This window comes from Lipotes vexillifer, unplaced genomic scaffold (genome assembly GCF_000442215.2).
Source record: "Lipotes vexillifer unplaced genomic scaffold, Lipotes_vexillifer_v1.1 scaffold462, whole genome shotgun sequence".
Classification (NCBI taxonomy): domain Eukaryota; kingdom Metazoa; phylum Chordata; class Mammalia; order Artiodactyla; family Lipotidae; genus Lipotes; species Lipotes vexillifer.
Window position 1 is genome coordinate 204,681 of NW_006770402.1, and position 24,499 is coordinate 229,179.

Sequence of the window (24,499 nt, forward strand, 5' to 3'; positions counted from 1 at the left end):
ACATGTCTCAGAAGGAAACATGTGTTTTATTTTATCAAGGAGCTGTCCCTTTTATACCTATCAGAACACTTGTATTCATAAAATGTTTCAATACTGAAACATACAGCAACTACGTTCAAGATTGTTTACAACCCAAGGCCTCGAATAGAAAAATATTTTTTTTTCTCTAAAACTTAAAATGCTGCATTATACTTTACAGTCAAGGCCACTATTAAGTAGCAATATAGTGGCCTGTGAGATATTATTTATAGGCCTCTAAAAGTCTCATCTGCTCCAAAATGATAGCTATATATTTAAAACAGTTTCTTAGATGGCCATCTTTAACCCCTTTTTTGTCAAAAAGGGCCTCCACTACCTTCTATAAAGAGTCTTTTTGCATATTGCAAAACAAGCATCACTTTTAGTCATATTAATACAAGACAGCCCTTCCTACAGGCTGAATTAGCCTCAAAAGAGATCAAAGCATTTAACAAGAATAGAAAGTGCTAGATTTTACCTCTCTACTCTCCTCTTGGCCAGATGCCTTTGTACAGTGCAAATATACAGCAGTACACACAGCACCCTGGTTGCCCTACAGTTGAGAAGTCATTGTCAAAAAAGCCATCTTAAAATGCAAATTACATTAGCTAGGAAGAGATAACACATATGTCTGAAGTTATATTAAGGGCTTAAATATAATCAATGTCCTTTAAAACTTTAATTGTATTCCTAAAATATTATTTACTAGAATACATTATTGCTCATGCCTCCATTTCCCATAGGAGGAAAAGCATGGAAGGAACACATTTGGGTGGCTTACTGCTCCCTGTTCAACAACTGAGGTACATAATTAAATAAGGGGGAATAAACTGCACATATGTATATCAACCCTTCTGGGCGTTCTCGCTGAATCTTGCAGAACCACTTGTCCTCAGGATGCCCATATTTTCTTTCTCTTGAATTCAGTAAGCCCCCTGTTCCTCTGGGGATGCCTCTGACTGGGGAGAATAATATAATTCAAGAGAGCAAAAGGTGAGGGGGATTTATATTAGGAAATATCTGACTGTAGGTTTATGCCATATTTTCTAATCACACTATAAGTTTGACCACTCATTTCTTAATTGATACAGAGGTTGAGAAGTAAGTAGAAGTTATTACACATTCCCCAATCTCCAATACTATTTATTGAAAGTAACCACTAGGATTGTTTTTCTCTGATGACAACCTTTTCATTTTTCAATTGTTCTGGATTTTAGAAAATATTTGGATACTGGTAATATCACAGTGCTATTACTTTATAGTTATATTTTCAACATCAAATTGTGGAAAATTTAGGGTTACTCTAAAACAAGTATAAAATTACCTGCACAACACCTTGTAAGCAGCTGTGAATGAGAAGAATTCAAGCCTACAGCTTTCAGTATAACCAAATACAGAGGAAGAAAGACTAGAGTATCAAATGTAAAAATGTAAAATATAAAAACAGTAAGGGGGCTTCCCTGGTGGCGCAGTGCTTGAGAGTCCGCCTGCTGATGCAGGAGATGCGGGTTCGTGCCCCGTTTCGGGAAGATCCCACATGCCGCGGAGCGGCTGGGCCCGTGAGCCATGGCCGCTGAGCCTGCGCGTCCGGAGCCTGTGCTCCGCAAATGGGAGAGGCCACAACAGTGAGAGGCCCGCATAACGCAAGAAAAAAAAAAAAAAAAACAAAAAAACAGTAAGGAACAGGAGATAATCCCCAATGTCCTCCCCATTTTAGAAACTTGCCAAGAAATGACTACTCAGTGGCTTTTAAGTATACATTCCATGCTGGAAAACCAATTTATTTTAAAGGGAGAGTTTATAATTGAAATGGAATGTCCAGTAATATTAGAATCTCCAGATGCTAACCATTTGCAAACGAAAAACATAAGCAATGTTGTCAAGTCAGAAAATCTATATCCCAGAAAGGCATGTTTTGTCCTGTCAAAACAAAATAAAGGAAAACAAAATGAGCTTTGAAAAAGAAGGTCTGTGGAAACCACCTGACTTTAATGATGAGAAAGAAACTCATTGGCTGAATTATCAAGTCCTGCATATTTATTAATAATTTATGTAATTTAAAAGTCTGACAATATAAATATGGCCATAAATTACAAAGAGGAAAGTAAAATCACTGTAGACAAATGAAAGAAAATGTGTTTGTGTCCCTTGAAAAAATTACTCACATATTAAGGATTCTTAACCAGAGAATGGGAAATATTTCTACATTTCAGATGAATCAAGAAACATAGGAAGATCAACTCAAAATCAAGCTTGAAGAGAAAAGAAGTACGTAGATAAACACTCAGCTATTTTCATAGGGTAAGAGTTTGTGACTGCCCTGGAGTTCTAGACAAATAATACCTAGCCTGAATTCAAAGAGAGATTGTCTAGTCCAGTATTAGTCATTGCTGTTACAATAAATTCTCCATATAATATCTCTAAAGAATTTGCTAGAACAAATCTTTTATTTTCTACCCCACTGTTAAAAGATATAATATGGGGAGTTGAGGAATATGGTGGAAGAGTAAGATGGGGAGATCACCTTCCTCCCCACAGATACATCAGAAATACATCTACATGTGGAACTGCTCCTATAGAACACCCACTGAACGCTGGCAGAAGACCTCAGACCTCCCAAAAGGCAAGAAACTCCCCATGTACCTGGGTAGGGCAAAAGAAAAAAGAAAAAACAGAGACAAAAGGATAGGGACGGGACCTGCACCAGTGGGAGGGAGCTGTGAAGGAGGAAAGGTTTCCACACACTAGGAAGCCCCTTCGCGGGCGGAGACTGCAGGTGGCGGAGAGGGGAAGCCTTCGGAGTCACAGAGGAGAGCACAGCAACAGGGGTGTGGACAGCAAAGCGGAGAGATTCCCGCACAGAGGATTGGTGCTGACCAGCACTCACCAGCCCAAGAGGCTTGTCTGCTCACCCGCCGGGGGTGGGTCGGGGCTGGGAGCTGAGGCTCAGGCTTCGGTCGGATCGCAGGGAGAGGACTGGGGTTGGCAGCGTGAACACAGCCTGAAGGGGGCTAGTGCGCCATGGCTAGCCGGGAGGGAGTCCGGGAAAAAGTCTGGACCTGCTGAAGAGGCAAGAGACTTTTTATTCCCTCTTTGTTTCCTAGTGCACAAGGAGAGGGGATTCAGAGCGCCAGTTAATGGAGCTCTAGAGACAGGCGAGAGCCGTGGATAAGAGCACGGACCCCAGAGACAGGCTTGAGACGCTAAGGCTGCTACTTCAACCACCAAGAAGCCTGTATGTGAGCACAGGTCACTATCCACACCTCCCCTCCTGGGAGCCTGTGCAGCCTGGCACTGCTAGGGTCCTGTGATCCAGGGACAACTTCCCCGGGAGAACACAAGGGGTGCCTCATGCTGGTGCAAAGTCATGCTGGCCTCTGCCGCTGCAGGCTCGCCCCACACTCTGTGCCCCTACCTCCCCCCAGCCTGAGTGAGCCAGAGACCCCGAATCAGCTGCTCCTTTAACTCCGTCCTGTATGAGAGAAGAACAGAAGCCCTCAGGCGACCTACATGCAGAGGCGGGGCCAAATCCTAACCTGAACCCTGGGAGCTGTGCGAACAAAGAAGAGAAAGGGAAATCTCTCCCAGCAGCCTCAGGAGCAGCAGATTAAATCTCCACAATCAACTTGATGCACCCTGCATCTGTGGAATAAAAGAATAGACAACAAATCATCCCAAATTGAGGAGGTAGACTTTGAGAGCAAGATATATTATTTTTTTCCCTTTTCCTCTTTTTGTGAGTGTGTATGTGTATGCTTCTGTGTGAGATTTTTGTCTGTAAAGCTTTGCTTTCACCATTTATCCTAGGGTTCTGTAGTCCGTTTTTTGTTTGTTTACTTAAAGAATTTTTTTTCTTAATAATTATTTTTTATCTTTATTTTAATAACATTATTTTATTTTATCCCCTTCCTTCCTTTCTTCCTTCCTTCCATTTTCTTTCTTTCTTTCCTTTCTTTTCTTTCTTTCTTTCTACTTTTTCTCTTTTATTCTGAGCCATGGGGATGAAAGGACTTGGTGCTCCAGCCAGCAGTCAGTGTGTGCCTCTGAGGTGGGAGAGCCAAAAACAGAACACTGGTCCACAAGAGATCTCCCAGCTCCATGTAATATCAAAAGGCAAAAATCGCCCAGAGATCTCCATCTCAACACCAAGACCCAGCTTCACTCAACGACCAGCAAGCTACAGTGCTGGACATGCTATGCGAAACAACTAGCAAGACAGGAACACAAACCCACCCATTAGCAAAGTGGCTGCCTAAAATCATAAAAAGTCCACAGACACCCCAAAACACACAACCAGACGTGAACCTGCCCACCAGAAAGATAAGATCCAGCCTCATCCACCAGAACACAGGCACTAGTCCCCTCCACCAGGAAGCCTACAAAACCAAATGAAACAACTTTAGCCACTGGGGACAGACACCAAAAACAAAGGGAACTACGAATCTGCAGCCTGAAAAAAGGAGACCCCAAACACAGTAAGATAAGCAAAATGAGAAGACAGAAAAACAAACAGCAGAGGCAGAAGCAAGGTAAAAACCCACCAGACCTAACAAATGAAGAGGAAATAGGCAGTCTACCTGAAAAATAATTCAGAATAATGATAGTAAAGATGATCTAAAATCTTGGAAATAGAATAGAGAAAATGCAAGAAACATTTAACAAGGACCTAGAAAAACTAAAGAGGTAACAAGCAAAGATTAACAATACATAAATGAAATTAAAAATATACTAGAAGGGATCAATAGCAGAATAACAGAGGCAGAAAAAAAGATAAGTGACCTGGAAGGTAAAATAGTGGAAATAACTACTGCAAAGCAGAATAAAGAAAAAAGAATGAAAAGAACTGAGGACAGTCTCAGAGACCTCTGGGACAACATTAAACACACCAACATTCAAATTATAAGGGTCCCAGAAGAAGAAGAGAAAAAGAAAGGGACTGAGAAAATATTTGAAGAGATTATAGTTGAAAATTTCCCTAATATGGGAAAGGAAATAGTTAATCAAGTACAGGAAGCACAAAGAGCCCCATACAGGATAAATCCAAGGAGAAACACGCCAACACACATATTAATCAAACTATTAAAAATTAAATACACAGAAAACATATAAAAAGCAGTAAGGGAAAAACAACAAATAACACACAAGGGAATCCCCATAAGGTTAACAGATCTTTCAGCAGAAACTCTGCAAGCCAGAAGGGAGTGGCAAGACATATTTAAAGTGATGAAGGAGAAAAACCTACAACCAAGATTACTCTACCCAGCAATGATCTCATTCACATTTGACAGAGAAATTAAAACGTTTACAGACAAGCAAAACTTAAGAGAATTCAGCACCACAATACCAGCTTTACAACAAATGCTAAAGGAACTTCTCTAGGTAAGAAACACAAAAGAAGGAAAAGACCTACAATAACAAACCCAAAACAATTAAGAAAATGGGAATAGGAACATACATATCGAAAATTACCTTAAATGTAAATGGATTAAATGCTCCCACCAAAAGACACAGACTGGCTGAATGGATACAAAAAAAAGACCCATATATATGCTGTCTACAAGAGACCCACTTCAGACCTAGAGACACATACAGACTGAAAGCAAGGGGATGGAAAAAGATATTCCATGCAAATGGAAATCAAAAGAAAGCTGGAGTAGCAATTCTCATATCAGACAAAATAGACTTTAAAATAAAGATTATTACAAGAGACAAAGAAGGATACTAAATAATGATCAAGGGATCAATTCAAGAAGAAGAAATAACAATTGTAAATATTTATGCACCCAACATAGGAGCACCTCAATACATAAGGCAAATACTAACGGCCATAAAATAGGAAATCGACAGTAACACAATCATAGTAGCAGACTTTAACACCCCACTTTCACCAAAGGACAGATCATCCAAAATGAAAATAAATAAGGAAACACAAGCTTTAAATCATACATTAAACAAAATGGACTTAATTGATATTTATAGGACACTCCATCCAAAAACAACAGAATACACATTTTTCTCAAGTGCTCATGGAACATGCTCCAGGATAGATTATATCTTGGGTGACAAATCAAGCTTTGGTAAATTTAAGAGAATTGAAATCGCATCAAGTATCTTATCCGACTACAATGCTATGAGACTAGATATCAATTACAGGAAAAGATCTGTAAAACATACAAACACATGGAGGCGAAACAATACACTACTTAATAACCAAGTGATCATTGAAGAAATCAAAAAATACCTAGAAACAAATGACAATGGCGACATGACGACCCAAAAACTATGGGATCCAGCAAAAGCACTGCTAAGAGGGAATTTTATAGCAATACAATCCTACCTTAAGAAACAGAAAACATATCAAATACACAACCTAACCTTGCACCTAAAGTAATTAGAGAAAGAAGAACAAGAAAACCCAAAAGTTAGCAGAAGGAAAGAAATCATAAAGATCATATCAGAAATAAACTGAAAAGAAAGAAATGATAGCAAAGATAAATAAAACTAAAAGCTGGTTCTTTGAGAAGATAAACAAAATTGATAAAACATTAGCCAGACTCATCAACAAAAACGGGAGAAGACTAAAATCAATAGAATTAGAAATGAAAAAGGAGAAGTAACAACTGTCACTGCAGAAATACAAAAGATCATGAGAGATTACTACAAGTAACTCTAAGCCAATAAAATGGACAACCTGGAAGAAATGGATAAATTCTTAGAAATACACAACCTGCTGAGACTGAACCAGGAAGAAATAGAAAATATGACCAGACCAATCACAAGCACTGAAATTGAAACTGTGATTAAAAATCTTCCAACAAACAAAACCCCAGGACCAGATGGCTTCACATGCGAATTATATCAAGCATTTAGAGAAGAGCTAACACCTATCCTTCTCAAACTCTTCCAAAATATAGCAGAGGGAGGAACACTCCCAAACTCATTCTACGAAGCCATCATCACCCTGATACCAAAACCAAAAATGTCACAGAGAAAGAAAACTACAGGCCAATATCACTGATGAACATAGATGTAAAAATCCTCAACAAAATACTAGCAAACAGAATCCAAATGCACATTAAAAGGATCATACACCATGATCAACTGGAGTTTATTCCAGGAATGCAAGGATTCTTTAATATGTGCAAATCAATCAACGTGATACACCACATTAACAAATTGAAGGAGAAAAACCATATGATCATCTCAATAGATGCAGAGAAAGTTTTTGACAAAACTTAACACCCATTTGTGATAAAAACCCTGCAGAAAGTAGGCATAGAGGGAACTTTCCTCAACATATTAAAGGCCATATATGACAAACCCACAGCCAACATCATCCTCAATGGTGAAAAACTGAAACCATTTCCACTAAGATCAGGAACAAGACAAGGTTTCACCCTCTCACCACTATTATTCAACATAGCTTTGGATGTTTTAGCCACAGCAATCAGAGAAGAAAAAGAAATAAAAGGAATCCAAATCAGAAAAGAAGAAGTAAAGCTGTCACTGTTTGCAGATGACATGATACCATACATAGAGAATCCTAAAGATGCTACCAGAAAACTACTAGAGCTAATCAATAAATTTGGTAAAGTCGCAGGATACAAAATTAATGCACAGAAATCTCTGGCATTCTTATACACTAATGATGAAAAATCTGAAAGTGAAATTAAGAAAACTCTCCCATTTACCATTGCAACAAAAAGAATAAAATATATAGGAATGAACCTACCTAAGGATACAAAAGACCTGTATGCAGAAAATTATAAGACACTGATGAGAGAAATTAAGGATGATACAAATAGATGGAGAGATATACCATGTTCTTGGATTGGAAGAATCAACACTGTGAAAACGACTCTACTACCCAAAGCAATCTACAGATTCAATGCAATCCCTATCAAACTACCACTGGCATTTTTCACAGAACTAAAACAAAAAATTTCACAATTTGCATGGAAACACAAAAGACTCCGAATAGCCAAAGCAATCTTGATAACAAAAAACAGAGCTGGAGGAATCAGGCTCCCTGATTTCAGACTATACTACAATGCTACATTAATGAAAACAGTACGGTATTGGCACAAAAACAGAAATATAGATCAATGGAACAGGATAGAAAGCCCAGAGATAAACCCACACACATATGGTCACCTTATCTTTGATAAAGGCGGCAAGAATATACAGTTCAGAAAAGACAGCCTCTTCAATAAGTGGTGCTGGAAAAACTGGACAGGTACATCTAAAAGTATGAAATTAGAACACTCCCTAATACCATACACAAAAATAAACTCAAAATGGATTAAAGACCTAAATGTAAGGCTAGACAGTATCAAACTCTTAGAGGAAAACAGAGGCAGAATGTTCTATGATATAAATCACAGCAAGAACCTTTTTGACCCACCTCCTACAGAAATGGAAATAAAAACAAAAATAAACAAATGTGACCTAATGAAACTTAAAAGCTTTTGCACAGCAAAGGAAACCATAAACAAGACCAAAAGTCAACCCTCAGAATGGGAGAAAATATTTGCAAATGAAGGAACTGACAAAGGATTAATCTCCAAAATTTACAAGCAGCTCATGCAGCTCAGTAAGAAAGAAATAAACAACCCAATCCAAAAATGGGCAGAAGACCTAAACAGACATTTCTCCAAAGAAGATATACAGATTGCCAACAAACACATGAAAGAATGCTCAACATCATTAATCATTAGAGAAACGCAAATCAAAACTACAATGAGATATCATCTCACACCAGTCAGAATGGACATCATCAAAAAATCTAGAAACAATAAATGCTGGAGAGGGTGTGGAGAAAAGGGAACCCTCTTGCACTGTTGGTGAGAATGTAAATTGATACAGGCACTATGGAGAAAAGTATGGAGGTTCCTTAAAAAACTACAAATAGAACTACCATATGACCCAGCAATCCCACTACTTGGCATATACCCTGAGAAAACTATAATTCAAAGAGTCATGTACCAAAATGTTCACTGCAGCTCTATTTACAATAGCCAAGACATGGAAGCAACCTAGTGTCCGTCAACAGATGAATGGATAAAGAAGATGTGGCACATACATACAATGGAATATTACTCAGCCATAAAAAGAAACTAAATTGAGTTATTTGTAGTGAGGTGGATGGACCTAGAGTCTGTCATACAGAGTGAAGTAAGTCAGAAAGAGAAAAACAAATACCGTATGCTAACACATATATATGGAATCTACAAAAAAAGGTCATGAAGTACCTAGGGGTAAGATGGGAATAAAGACACAGATCTACTAGAGCATGGACTTGAAGCTATTGGGAGTGGGAAGGGTAAGCCATGACAAAGTGATAGAGTGGCATGGGCATATCTACACTACCAAGTGTTAAATAGATAGCTAGTGGAAAGCAGCCGCATAGCATAGGGAGATCAGCTAGGTGGTTTGTGACTACCTAAAGGGGTGGGATAGGGAGGGTGGGAGGGAGAGAGTTGCAAGAGGGAAGAGATATGAGAACATATGTATATGTATAACTGATTCACTTTGTTATAAAGTAGAAATTAACACACCATTGTAAAGCAATTATAGTCCAATAAAGATGTTTAAAAAATGTAATATGTATATGCATATATAAATATATACAATCATCTGCATAATTATGCTTTATAATTATAAAACTATATGTATAATGACTATATATAACTATATATATATTAATGGAGGAATAAAAGTCTTTGTTACTAAACACTGGATAAAGAAAGCAAATACTTCTGTACAATGTGGAATATTCATGAACTAGTCACACATTACTTTATGAGAATTGAGGAGGGAAGAATAATCTGAATACATGAAAACTTGTAATAAATTTTTAAAATGAAAATAACAAAAATATTTGCAATATAAAATGAAAAGTAGAAGCTTTATGTTAAAAAAAGTTTAATTATGACAACTCAGTGCCAGAAAATATAATTTAGAATACAAAATTCAGGGTAAAAATGTTAATAAAAGCTAATTGAAATGACTATGTGCCATGGCATGAGAGAATTTTAGAAGAAAAATGTCTTAATTCAAAGCTCTAGTTTCTTTGTCTACAAATGATATGTGTATTTGGGCATTGTAAGGATTAAATGACATAAAGTGTCTAAGTTAGAGTAAGTTCTCAGTAAATGAAGGGAAATTCTAAACTAATAGAAATTATAAACCCTATTCCCTTTCCAAATGCTAGAAAGAAATTTCTAACAGAGTGACACATATACAATAAAATCTAAGTGGCTTTTAATGATATTTACCAAATGCTATTTTAGGCATGTCTCAGTGATAAAAATAAACAGAAGTTTATGTTCCATGATTCTCATCTCTAGCAGTAGGCATTTAAGAGGAAGTAATATTTGGCTATATCCAGAACAGAAAGTTAATCTTCTGATACTTTCCTATTTATTAAACTTTAATTTAGCATTTTAGGACATCTTGATTATATATGTCTCAATGAAATATGAACATTAAAATAAAATGGTCACTTTATAATAGAGAATGCATGTATTTTAAAATCATCCTCTCATCATATATTATAAAAGTCTTATGTATCATATTTTAAAGTGTTTTATTTTAAATGTTTTATTATGAATTCACCCTTTTGAAATATATTGAAGGATAACACTGCTGTGAAGTGCATCCTAATTTAAACTACAACTGGATATAAAAGTTAAATATTTGTGAATGCAGTTCTAAATCTTTGGGCTCAGTTAAACTATTCATTTGATAACTATATTCTTCTGCCCTTTTTAAAAGGGCAGAAGAATGTGACAGTCAGCGCTGTCACAGAGAAAATTGTAGCTCAGAGACAATCTGGAAGGCACACAAACATTCCAAAAGAAGTGAATCTATGTAGAAAAAATTATGCTTGAAACATTTTCATTTATTTCAAGGTTTTTAAATGAAAGCATAGAAACACTTTCCCCCCTAAGGCTTTAAACAGCATAGCCTGGATCACTTCAATTCCCATAAGGTCTATTTTCTTGAATGGCTTTTAAATGTAAGCAGAAGAACCTTCTTTAATTGACTTCAAATATATTTCCATATGCCTCACAGGAAAAAAGATGAGACAATAAATTGCTACAGTCCATGAATACTGGAGACCAGCATTCACGTATTTAAAGTTATTTTTAAAGAATGTGTCTACAAAGTACAATATGAATTAATAAGTTGACAACAATCTAGTTAATATAATCAAAAGCACAGCCAAAGTTTAGGATATAATGCCAACTCAGAAGCTTGTGCGTAATGATCAAGCTGTTTCTTGACCTTGTGATACATAGATCAGACCCCAGACCAAGGCATTTAAAAATTTATTTCTCATGGGTTCTGCTTTCAGGAAGATGGAAGAGATTTACTTTTTCTTATTATTCCAACTAAGTAAACCTTAAAACCTCATTATGTATAAAACAAACGTGGACTTACAAAAAGTAGAGAAAAAAGGCAGAGTGGATAGGAAACTGAAAACCCAAAAAATGATGCAGTGGTAGATTCCCTCAGGCTTTTTTTTTTTTTCATATTTTTTTTCATATATTTTGGACTTGGAGCTGAAGAAACAACCCCCCAGAAATACTAACAGGCACAGATAATAAAAGCCCCAGCAAAAGCCTTCTCCCTTTGGCCTAAAAAATGGGAGTGGGCAGCCTACAAGCATAGAAAAACTTTTAGACAATAACTGCTTTCCTATACCCAAACACCACATTTTTAAAAAAAGTCAGTGGCCCCATCTCCACTCATGTAATCAAAGGCCAAGTGGAAATCTAAGACTTCAATCCCTGCCAAGTTATAACAAGGCACCTTTGAAAGTTAATTTTATTTGTCAACTTGACTGAGCCATGTGGTGCTCAGACACTCGGTCTAGCATTTTTCTGGGTGTATCTGGTGTGTGAAGGTGTTTTTGCATAATTTTAATATTTGAAATGGTAGACTGTATAAAGCAGATTTCCCTCCCCAGTGTGGATGGGTCTCATACTGGCAATTGAAAGTCTGTATAGAACAAAAAGCCTGACCCTCCCATGAATAAGAGGGAACATCTTCTGGCTGACAGCACTTGAACTGGTGCACCAGTTTTTTCATGCCTTCAGACTTAAACTTTAACTTGGGCTTGTCCTGGGTCACAAGCCTGACTGCAACAGAACAGGAACTACCTCATTAACGCTCTTGATCCTCATGTCCTGAGGCTCAGATTGGAACTACACCATTGGATCTCCTGGATCTCCATATGGCTGAATGTAAATCTTGAAACATTTCAGCCTACATAATTATGTGAGCCAACACATTATAATAAATTTCTTTATATATATAGATGTTTCTCAAGGAAATATATATGTATATAAACAAATATATATACATAATTGCATTATATAAACAAATATATATACATAATTACATTAAATATATATACACACACAGTAAGTCCCCTACATATGAACCTTCAATTTGTGAACTTTCAAAGGTGTGAACATGCATCGCTCATCCATCCTATGGACCAGGGAAGTTATAGCTACTTTCAAGAAATATTATTTATGTCACACTTTTCATCAAGCAGTAAAGGTGAGTCATGAATCAGGAACAACCTTGCGACAATTTTGGAAGGACTATAACATCTACAAGGCCATATAAAACATTGACTTTGCTTGGCCTGAGGTTACAGCCTGATACCACGAATGGGGTTTGGAAGAACCTTTGCCCACAGTTTTTTCACAGTTTTCGTGGATTTGAGAAGGTGGATGAGGAGTCCAAAGAGGTCTTCAGCAACTTAGTGACCCTCGGAGAGAAGTTGGAGCTAAATCTGCAGCGGATGACTTCATTGCACTCCTTGCTATGCCACACGAGGAGCTTACTAATGAAGACCTGATGGAATTGGAGGCCCAGAGAAAGGATAAAGAGAAACAAGAGGAAGAAGTGAGTGAGGAACTGAAGAGATTCACAGTGCAGGAAATAGCAAGGGGATTTTTCTTTATTTGAGGAGGTACCGTTAGTTTTTGCGGTATAGGACCTGAATGTAGAACGGTACATGAAGGTTGCAGCAGTCATTCAGAATGCAATCCAGGGCCACCGTGTCATAGATGTTGAGAAAAAAACAGCTACTAACCAGGGATGTCATTTTTTCAAGAGAGTAGATAGAATTGAATCCAGCAAGGAACCAGAACCTGTGCCATCAATGTCAGGTGTGAGTGAAATTGCAGCTTGCCTTCCATCTCCTATTGCTGATGATCCTTCAGCTCTACCATCTCCCACCTCCTCTCCCTCCTTCAGTCAGTAACTCTTCTTGCCTTTTCACTTGATGCCAGCCCCTGTATGCCAGCTGTTGTACTGTACTACTGTACTTTTCAAGGTACTCTACTGTAAGTTTAAATATCTTTTCTTTATTTTCTTTATTTTTTGTGTCTGCTTATTTTTTTATGTACTATTTGTGTGAAAAGCATTATAGACCTATTACAGTACAGTACTATTATATATAGCCAATTGTGTTAGTTGGGTACCTAGGCTAACTTTGTTGGACTTACGAGCAAAATTGGACTTATGAATGCGCTCTCAGAGTGAAACTTGTTTGTACGTAGGGGACTTACTGTGTACACACACACACACACACACACACACACACATCCTATTGGTTATGTTTCTCTGGAAAATCCTGACTAATATAGCACCCCAACTCCCCCTACTTGCACCAGGGTGGTGTCAAAATAGGCCAAGTAGGTAGGGAGTCAGGACTTTCATCTCCACAAGGCAGTAAGCACCCCCTTTCCTATGATGTCAGTGTAGATAATAAGGGAAACCTGGACAGCACCACCATTAGGTAATAGCAAGTTGCACCTTCTGTTTCCCTCTGAGGTAGTGTCAGAGAAGGTCTTGTGGAGAGTCAGTACTTTCAGTACCACCACCCAGTAATAAGGCCACTGACACACTCTGGTGTCAGTGACAACTACATGAGGATCAGTGAGGAGGTGTTTCCACCCATCCCATCCAGAGAGATACCACCGTAGGCCTAGTGGGAGATAGAACTCCCACATATGCCTAGCAGTAATGAGGAGCCATCTCCTCAGGTGTTAATGGATTTTTATTCAGGAAACTAGACTTCTACATCCATCTGGCAGTAATGAGGCAGTGCCCCCTTCCTTTCTGTGTCAGAATGGTATCAAAGAAAGCCAGTAAAACAGAGGTTTAAGTAAGAACTCTAGCCTCATAACATAATATTCAAAGTGTCCAAGTTTCAATTTTAAAAAAATCACTTATATCAAAAATCAGAAAGATCTAAAACTGAATGAATAAAAAGACAGTGAATAGATGTCAACACCAAGATGACAGAATTGCTAAGATTAGCTGACAAAGATTTTAAAGCAGTTGACATAAAAAAGTTTCAAAGAGCAATTTTAAACACACTTGAGACAAAAGAAATACAGAACACCTTAGAAAATAAAAAAAAAGTTGAATAAAGAAATAAAAAAAATAAAGAATGAAGTGGAAATGTTAGAACTGAAAAATACAATAACTGAGATTAAAAACACTCAATGCATGGTTCAAGAGCACAGTAAAGGAAACAGAAGAAAGGATCAGTGAAACTGGATAAAGATTGATAAAAATTATACTGTCTTGTGAACAGAAAAAGAAATAGACTGAAAAAGAAATGAACAGAGCCTCTGCAACTTGTGGGACTAAAACAAAATATCAAAACCTCATGTCATGAGAGTCTTAGAAGAAGAGAAAGAAAATGAGGCTTAAAAATTAATAACTAAAACATGAACAAATTTGACAAATGACAAAGTGAACATCAAATATAATAACTGGAAGAAATCCACATCAAGACAGAGTCATAGTCATTGTCAAATTTCTGAAAACTAAAGACTAAGGAAAAAATCTTGAAAGAGAATCAAGAGTAAAACAGAAAGAGAGAATCACCTTACCTCTATGGGAAAAAATATTTCAAATGACAATGGATTTATCAGAAACCATGAAGGCCAATAGGAAGTGGCACATGATGTTTCCTGTGCAAAAGAGAAAGAACCACCAACCCAGTATCCAATATTCAGCATAAATATTCTTTATGAATGAAATAGAAATCAAACATTCCCAGATGAACTAAAACTAAGAGAATGTGTTGCTAACAGACCTACCCTACTAGAATGGCTAAAGGAAGTTCTCTAAACAGAAAAGAAACAAAGAAAAAAGCCTTGGAATATCAAGAAGTAAGAAAGAATACAGTAAGCAAAAATATGGATAAATACAATTGTCTTTCCTTCTATTGTATCTTCTAAATTATGATTGATGATTGAAGCAAAAATTGACACCGTCTGATTTCATTCTAAATGTATGTTAAAAAATTAAATCAATTATATCATAAACAGAAGTTAAGGAGATATAAAGGGAAATAAGTTTTCTACACTGGAAAATAGAACTAGAAAATTAATCATCCTAGTAGACTGTGATAAATTATCTTTATACAACAGAGTAGCTGGAGCAATAACTAAGCAAGTTATACAAAGAGATACACTTGGAAACTCTATAAATAAATCAAAATGGTATTCTAAAAATGTTCTAGTACACTACAGAAAGGCAGGAAAAAGTATACAGATAATCAAAAAATCAGAGAACAAACAAACAAAATGGTCAACATAATCTCTAACATATCAAGAATTATATTACTACTAAATACATCATGTAATTATGTTAAATGAACTAAATGCACCATTTAAAACACAAAGATTGGCAGAGTGGATTAAAAAATATGACCCAACCATATGCTGTCTGTAAAAAACTCACTTCAAATGTAATGATATTATCAGCATATTGAAAGTAAAAAACAGGAAAAGATATATTACAAAACAATCAAAATGAAGCAAGAATGGCCATACTATCACAAACTGTAGACTTCAAAGAAAAGAAAATTCCAGAGAGAGAGGAATAGTATATAAACACAAAAGTGTGAATCTGCAGGAAAGGTATAGCAATCTTACATGTGTATTCACCAAACAGCAGCCCTGAAAAATATATAAAGCAAAGATTAATCAACAACAAACCTTTAACAACCTTTTCTAAACAAGTGATAATCAAAGGGAAAGGAAAATATCAAGGAAATAGAACTCAAAACGTTATCAATCAACATAATTGACATTTATAGAACACTCTAATTAACAAGAGCAAAACACACATACTTTCCAGTGTCTATGAAAAATACACCAAGAGGGACAATATCATGGGTCATAAAATAAACCTCAACAAATTTAACTGAAATCAAACAGAAGATGCTTTCAGACCACATTGGAATCACAATAGAAATCAACAACATTACATCTAACAGGAAAATCTCCAAACACTTTGGAATTAAATATCACATATGGATTATTTATAATCCAGCATACATGGACTACAGATAATCCACTGGTCAAAGAGAAAGTATCAAGAGAAATTTTAAAAATACATGGAACTGAATTAAAATGAAAATATAACAAATCAAAATTTGTGAGGTACAATTAAGCAGTACTGAGAGAGAAATTTAGAATACTAAACACATACTTTAGAAAACAGGAAAAATCTGAAGTCACTAATCTAAGGTACTTCCTCAAGAAATTAGCAGAAGACAAGAAAAACAAGTCCAAAACAAACAGAAGGAAGAAAATAAGAACATTACACTTAATGGTGAATAAATGAATTTCCTCCCTCTAAAATCAGAAAGAAGGCAAGGATGTTCATTATCACCACTCTTTCTCAACGTAGAGCTGGAAGTTCTAGCCAGTGTAATAAATCAAGATAAGAAAATAAAAGGCATAGAGATTGGAAAGGAAGGACTAAAACTGACCCTACTTGCAGAAGATATGCTGCCTCTTTAGGACATTTCAAAGAGTAAACACACACACACACATACACACACACACACACACACACACAAATTTCGTATAACTAAGTAAGTTCAGCAAGGAAACAGCGTAGAAGATACACATACAAAAATGTACTACCCTGGCGGTCGAGTGGTAAAGAATCCACCTTACAATTACAATGCAGGGAACGTAGGTTCCATCCCTGGTCAGGGAACTAAGATCCCACATGCCACAGGGTAACTAAGCCGGCGCGACACAACTACTGAGCTCATGTGCCTCAATTAGAGAGCCTGTGTGCTGCAAATTACAGAGCCCATGCGCCCTGGAGCCTGCGCTCCACAACTAGAGAAGGGAAAACCCTTGCACCACAACTAGAGAGAAGCCCGCATGCCACAATGAAAGACCCTGCATGCCGCAGTGAAGATCCCATGTGCCACAACTAAGACCTGACTCAGCCAAAAATAAATTAAATAATTAAATAAATAAATAAATCTTTAAAAAATGTATTGTAATTCTATTTATCAGCAATGAAGACGTAGACACTGAAATAGAAATATTTGCAATTTTTTAAATGAAATATGTAGTATGAATCTAACAAAACATATGCTGCACTTTTATGCTTAAAAATGCAAAGCGTTTATGAAATAATTAAAATATCAGATAAATGAAGAGATATACTGTATTCATAAATTGGAAGTTTCATCAAAGTAAAGATGATTAATTTGGGAAAAATTGATATAAAGATTTGTCACATTTCCTATCAAAAAAACAGAAAGATAGTTTTTAGATGTAGATAAGATCACTCTAAAATTTGTATAGAATGTCAAGAGAATTCAATTGCTAAAAGCAATTTTGAAAAAGAAGAATAACACAGTAGGAATCTATCCAATTTCAATTATATGGTCACAGTAATCAAGACTGGTAGTATTGGAAAACAGATTTAGGCATAGGTAAATGCAACAGAATTGAGAGTCCAGAAATAGATCCACACCAATACATTCAACTGATTTTTGCTAATTCAGTGAGGAAAGATGGCCCTTTTAACAAATGCTGGAGTAATTGTATATTGATAAGTAATATATGAAAATTGACCTAAGTATCACACCTCATATAAAAGTTAACTCAAAACAGATTACAGCCTTAAATGTAATATAAAGCTAAAATCCTTTAGAAAATATATGAGTAAGTCTTTTGGTTCCAGGGCTAGGCATGGAATTGTTACACTTGACATCAAAAGCAAAATCCTTGCATGAAAAAAAGTTGATAAATCAGACTTCATCAAACCTGCTCTTTGAAAGACCTAAAGGGAATGAAAGGACAAGCTACAGACTTGCAGAAAATATTTGCAAAACACATGTTCAACAAAGGATTAATATCTTGAATATGCAAAGAACTCAAAATTCAAAGGTAAAAAAACAAAAAGCAAAGATCCAATGACCCAATTAGAAAATGGTCAAAAGACATGAACAGACATTTTACTGAAGAAAATATATAGACACCAAATAAGCACATAGAAAGATGTTAAACACTGTTAGCTTTTAGGGAGATGCAAATTAAAATTACAATGTGATAGTTTCAGAATAGCTAAAATAAAAATGCTGGTGAGGACACAAAGAAATGGATGTCATGATTATACAGATACTCTCAAAACAGTTTGTGTCTAAAAAACAAAATAACAAGCAACAACAAGAACAACAAAAACCCTAAATATACAACTACATTTATCCAGAAAAATGAAAACTTCAGAGTAGACAAAATTTATACATAATTGTTCATAGCAATTTTACTCATAATGGCCCAAAACTGGAAACAACCCATGTATTCTTCAATGGATGAATGGTTCAACAAATTATGGTACAACTATGCTAGTTGTTAATAAGAGGAATAAATGATTCATAATTTCAACCTGGATGAATCTCCAGAGAATTTTGCTGAATGAAAAACAGACAATCCCAGAAGGTTACATAATATAAAATTTATGTAGCACCCTTGAAATGACAAAAATTACAGGAATAAAGAAGAAATTAGTGGTTACTATGGGTTAAGGAGGGAGAAGCAGGTGTGGCCATAAAAGGGCAACACTAGGGATTTCTGTGGTGATGGAAATGTGCTGCATCCATGTCAATATTCTGATTAGAAATGATATACTATATAGTTTTGCAAGACATTACCTTTGGGGGAAAGTGGGTAAAGGGTATACACAATATCTCTGTATTATTTTTATAACTACATGTGGCTCTGCAATTTTCTCAAAAAGTTTCATTATAAATAAAAGGTGTGTAAATGTTTCAGAAAAGTAATATATTAGCAACTAAAATTTTTAAGGTTTGTGGCCTGTATCCTATAATTTTATATTATTAGTCTCTAAGGATTGTTTCATATTATAAGCTCTTTTAAAATTATTTTTATTCAAAAATGAACCATAATGATTAATCTGAACTAGAAGATAAAATGATTAATACTGGCACCAATACTTCTACAACAACAAAAAAATAAAACACGTCCCTCATTATACTAGTCTGTTTTATATCATGTAATTCTGATTCTTGGATTGAATCATTAGTTTGTTTTTGTTTTTAAATAGTATTGAATTATTGCTTTAACATTTTAGAAAAGATTCTATTTTAACTACTGTGGTGGTAGAGTCAAAGAACAGGAATGTGATTTCTGAGTAGTCTAAACACTAGTTCAGGGTTCATGCTTCTAAACTCCAGTACAACACTGACTAATCATTTTGTATTATAGATGATCTTATTTGCAAAACAGAAATAGAGACACAGACATAGAGAATAAATGAATGGATACCAAGAGGGAAGGTAGGGGGAATTGAGAGATTGGGTTTGACATATATACACTATTGATACTATGTATAAAATAAATAAATAATGAGAACATACTGTATGGCACAAGGATCTCTACTTAATGCATTGTGGTGACCTAAATGGGAAGGAAATCCAAAAAAGAGGGCATATATGTATATATATATATAGCTGATTCATCTTATTGTACAGTAGAAACTAACACAACATTGTAAAGCAACTATATTCCAATAAAAATCAATTTTAAAAAATCTAATATACAAAGATCATAATATTTAGGGAAAATGAGGCTAAAAAGTCCAATAGACTTTCTCTACTTCTTTTGCAATAATAAGGATGATTGCGATAATTATAGCTTAACATTTCTGAGTACAACTAGGAGTACAAATAGATACTAAATTCTAGGTATTTTACTTGACATCAAAAATACTTCAACTACTATGATTGTAATTATTAATGAATAATATTTCATATGAACTTGATAGAACAAAAATTTAGGATTACATCTTAGCTAATGTTAGAAAAATCAGGAATTCATTATAACTAAGATTTTACTCAGTGAGCATTTAGAATTCATATATGACATTAAACTAATTATAAACAAATTAACAATTAGCCCAACCAAGTAAGTGCTCATTCAGGTTCAGAAATACTTTGCCTATACTCAGAGTATATTCTTACAATTCACTTTAACTTTAAGTCATCACATTTAAAAAATTCCTTAATGAGTGATGTCAACAAGATGGCCAAATAAGATGTCCCTAGCTCATATCCTCTGCTTAAGAATAATTTGGCATCTGTCCATGGACAAAGGTGCCTTTCTGGGAGCTGCAGGATCCAGGAAGAACTTTATGAAACCCTGGTGCAGTCCAAAAACAAAACATGGAAAACCATTTTGAGAAGACAGGCTCACACATAGGCTGCTAACTCATCCACCCAGATCCTAACTATAGACCCAGAAACAGCTCCATACTCTTGAAAACAGTTACAGCTCCATTTGGCTTTGGTTCTGTCATAAGCACCATATGCTAAGGGACCTGGGAAGAGTCTTGCCAACCCACACGTTGGGAAATAGGCATACAGACCTCAGTCCTAGCTGTGGACCCTGAAATGGCCCTTGAGCCAGTTCTAGCCCTTCTTGGCCATGGTTCAGGAACCTCTGGAGAACACTGATCTAGACTATAACTCACAGATAAGAGAGTCTTTGTGGAAGTCCAGAAGTCAAGTGGAGAATTCCGGTACACCACTGTATCAAAAACAAAACAAAAAAGCCAAACTTGGATGCTTTGAAGAGGGTAAGAGGAACTATTTGACTTAACCCACATCACCCTCTCCCAAGGCTACACAGCTCAGTGCCAGGAGAGCACCTCTTAGCCTTTGTGTTCTCCCACAAGGGAAAGTGCCTGGCTTCCCTAGCTGTGTGGGTTGCTGCCCAAGAGACCCGTTTCTCTCTCACCCCATCAAGAGTACTGAGTATGATTTGAGGGTTAGTGAGCAACTAAGAAAACAGCAGTGAAGGCTCAAGAGGAACATATCAAAGGGACAAGGATCCTACAAATCTTGTCATAGACTCCATTGAAGGCCCATCCATGAGCTGCTGGGCTGGGCCCATGGCACCCCCAGTGCTCCATAGGCCTTACTCACACAACACCCACCCCTTGGCCAGCTCCCTATGCATATTCCCAACAGCATCATAAGCTTTTGTAGACTGCTAGTGAGCATGTGAAGAAAGCTGTCGTGAATCTGAGCGCCTGGGAGAAACCACAAACTTGAGCATACAGCACCACCCTAGGGAAAGCAAAAGGGACACTGTCAACAAATTGGGTCACCTAGAAGAACTGGACAAATTCCTAGAAACATAAACCCTATCAGGACTGACTCACAAAGAAATGGAAAATATGAACAGACCAATAATGATTAAGGAGATTAAATCAGTAATCAAAAACCTCCCAACAAAGAAAAGCCCTGGACCAAACAGCCTCGCTGGTGAATTCCACAAAACATTTGAAGAATTAACATCAAGCCTTCTCAAACTCTTTCAAAAAATAGAAAAGGGGATAACACTTCTAAACTCACTTTACAAGGCCAGCATCACCCTGATACCAAAGCCAGATAAGGATACTATAAGGAAAGAAAACTATAGGCTAATATCCCTGATAAATATAGATGCAAAAATTCTCAACAAAATGTTTTGTTTTAAATGTTTTCTAGTGAAAATCAAATTCATAGCACATTAAAAGGCTCATACATCATGATCAAATTGGATTCACCCCTTGGACTAATGGTTCAACTATGCAAATCAATAAATATGATACACCACATTAATAAAATGAAAGATAAAAATCATATGATCATTTAATAGACACAGAAGAAAAACTTATTTACAGAACAGAAGTAGAGTCACAGATGTAGAAGACAAACTTATGGTTACCAGGGCATGACGGGGAGGGAAGAATAAACTGGGAGATTGGGATTGATATATACACACTATTATATATAAAATAGATAACTAATAAGGACCTACTGTATAGCACAGGGAACTCTACTCAATATTCTGTAATGACCTATCTGGGAAAAGAATCTAGAAAAATTGCAGATATATGTATATGTATAACTGATTAACTTTGCTGTACACCTGAAACTAACACAACACTGTAAATCAACTATATTCCAATAAATTTGTTTTTAAAAAAGAAAAGGAATTTGACAAAATACAATATCCTTTCACAGTAAAGATGTTCAGCAAATTGGGTGTAGAAGGAACATAACTCAAGATAATAAAAGCTATATAGGACAAGCCCACAGTTAACATCATATTTGACAGTGAAAGGCTGAAAGTTTCCCTCTAAAATCAGAAACAAGGCAAGGGTAGGGTATTCACTCGCAATATTCCTACTCAATATATTACTGAAAGTTCTAGCCTGTGCAATCAGGCAAGATAAAGAAATAAAAGGCAGGCCTGCAAATTAGAAAGAAAGAAGTAAAATTATCTCTGTTTGCAGATAATTTGATCTTATGTATACAAAAATTTAAAGGCTTCACAAAAAACCTGTTAAAACTAATAAACAACTGCAGTAGTTATGGGATACAAAACCAATATACATAAGCCAGTTTCATTTCAATACACTAACAAATGAAATATCTGAAAAAGAAATAAAGAAGAAATCCCACTTACAATAGCATCGGAAAAAAAAAAAAAAAAAACCTTAGGAATAAATTTAACCAAGGAGGTGAAATATCTGTATACTGGAAACAATGAGACTTTGATGAAAAGAATTGAAGAATGAACTTTTCCACAAAAAATGGAAAGATGTTCTGTGTTCATGGATCAGAATTATTAATATTGTTAAAATGCCCATACTACTCAAAGCCACCTATAGAGTCAGTGCAATCCCAATTACAATTCCAGTGGCATTTCCTACAGAAATAGAAAAAGTAACCCTAAAATTCATATGGAACCACAAAAGACCCTAAATAACTGAAGTAGCCCTGAGAGGAAGAACAAAGTTGGAGGCGTCACATTTCCTGATTTCAAACTATATAACAAAGGCATAGTAATCAAAACAGTGTGGCACTGGCATAAAAACAGACACATAGCTGAATGGAATAGAATCAAGAGCCCAGAAGTAAGTCCTTATGTATACAGTCAACCAAGAACACACAGTGGGCAAGAATAGTTTCTTCATTAAATGATATTGGGAAAACAGGGTAATAACATTCTAAAGAATGAAATTGGACCTACCTCACACCATTCACAAAAATGAACTCAGAATGTATTAAAAACTTAAACATAAGATCTGAAACCATAAAACTCCTAGAAGCAAGCATAGGGTAAAAGTTCCCTAACTTTAGTCTTGGCAATGATGTTTCTTGGATATGACACCAAAAGCACAAGCAACAAAATCAAAAGTAAAGAAGTGGGACAACATCAAACTAAAAAGCTCTGTATGGCAAATAATAATAATAATAATAATAATAATATAATAATAACTAACAACATGAAAAGGAAAACTACAGAATGGGAAAAATTTTATTGCAAAACACCAATCTGATAAAGGTTAATATCCAAAATATATAAGGAACTCATATAACTCAATAACAAAAAAAAATCCAATTAAAGATGGGCAGAGGATCTAAATAGACATTTTTCCAAAGGAGACAAACAAATGGCCAATAGGTACATGGAAAGGTGCTCAACATCACTAATCATCAGGTAAATATAAATTAAAATCACAATTAGACATCACTTTACACCTGTTAAGTTAGAACAGCTATTATCAAAAAGACAATAATTTGTGACCACCTCGAGGGGTGGGATAGGGAGGGTGGGAGGGAGATGAAAGAGGGAGGAGATATGGGGATATATGTGTATGTATAGCTGATTCACTTTGTTATAAGGCAGAAACTCACACACCATTGTAAAGTGGTTATACTCCAATAAAGATGTTAAAAAAGTTTTTAAATAAATAAATAAAATTTAACCCCCCCCAAATAAAAAAGACAATAATTAAATATTGCAAGGATGTGAAGAGAATGAAACATTTGTGTACCGTTGGTGATAATCTAAATTAATACAGCCACTCTGCAAAACAATATGGAAGTTCCTCAAAATAATTAAAAATAGAACTACCATATGATCCATCAATCCCACTTCTGGGTATACATCTAAAGAAAATGAAATCACTATCATGTAACGATATCTTTACCCCACATTCATGGCAGCATTATTAACAATATAAGGTATGGAAACAACATAAGTATCTACCTACAGATGAATGGATAAAGAAGACTGGTATAAATAAATACAATGGAATATTGTTCAGC